Here is a 1,399-nt window from a genome sequence, read left to right as displayed (position 1 = left end):
AAGTCGCCTGCAGTACTGCACTCTAACCACTGTGCCACCAAGGCTCTTATAAAATAGAGGTCTATAAACTGTCTTCTTTCATGTGCTTCTTTCAAACTCTTGCATAGCTTGCCCTGAGTGGCCCAGCGCAAAGGGGATCAACCCAAACTAACTGTGCAGATCCATCTTCTCATGATTAAGGTGCCTAATTATTTTGCCTACCAAAATGCTGCGCTTTGAAGAAATAACTTGTAGTTTTGAAATATATTACAATCAGGGAAAAAATACATGAAAGTGATTTGGCTTATTTATATACAGTTGCACTTGCAGCCCCATTAGAATTCTATTTGAGGGAAAAGAAGGAAGAGGGGGGATACCTTTATTTTACCCTAAAGTTACAAAATAGTCAAAAGGCTTTATAAGGCTTTCTCTTCAGGCTGGATGTTATGTTAAATAAAACAAAATTTAAAAGTATGATGCACATGTAGCAATAGCAATAGCAATAGCAGTTAGACTTATATACCGCTTCATAGGGCTTTCAGCCCTCTCTAAGTGGTTTACAGAGTCAGCATATTGCCCCCAACAACAATCCGGGTCCTCATTTCACCCACCTCGGAAGGATGGAAGGCTGAGTCAACCTGGAGCTGGTGAGATTTGAACAGCCGAACTGCAGAACTAGCAATCAGCTGAAGTAGCCTGCAGTGCTGCATTTAACCACTGCGCCACCTCGGCTCAGTAGATCTTAGGCTGATCTAAGACCATAATAAAGATTTGATTTTGATTAGGTATAAATTGAAGTAGATAGGACTTTGACAGGCTTTCAAAGTTCTTCCATAATACCTTAAACCACATTAAACCACTTTCCAAGATCCCAGATTTCCTTTTCTTGTCTACCTCCAAGGGCTGACAAAATATTTCCCAGCATTCCTACAACATACAACTCCCAATCCTTTTTTAAAAAACTTCCCTTTGCTCATTTATTATTTGCATGGCAGATTTATTTTGCCATTTAAGTGCGTTTGGGGAAAAAGAGGAACGAGACGTAGCTTCAAGGTCTTATTATGTACCTGACACCTTGTAGCATGCCTGCACCCTTCGCTTTTGAAATGAATTCTACTTTATAAGAATCTTAACGGCAGATTAAGAAGTCCCATCCATTCCTCGGAGAGATTCCTCTTCGAAGCTGCTTATTTCTCTCATTTTCATCTTTAACCAGTGAGGTACGGCAAATGTGCGTGTCGAAAACCTCTCCCAATCTCATATCTCTTAGCGTTTGGCAGCCTGCATTTGTTACAGGATGCAGGGGGAAAAGTACCCATTGATTTTTTTTCCCCTTTGATGTCACAGAAGCCGGGCGCTCTCGTGGTTTAATAGTCTTATTTATTATTGGCCGACTGCTATTCTGTCTGCCATTCTCATG

Source organism: Thamnophis elegans, chromosome 12, assembly GCF_009769535.1.
Source record: "Thamnophis elegans isolate rThaEle1 chromosome 12, rThaEle1.pri, whole genome shotgun sequence".
In the NCBI taxonomy this organism is placed as follows: Eukaryota; Metazoa; Chordata; class Lepidosauria; order Squamata; family Colubridae; genus Thamnophis; species Thamnophis elegans.
This window is presented reverse-complemented; position numbering follows the sequence as displayed.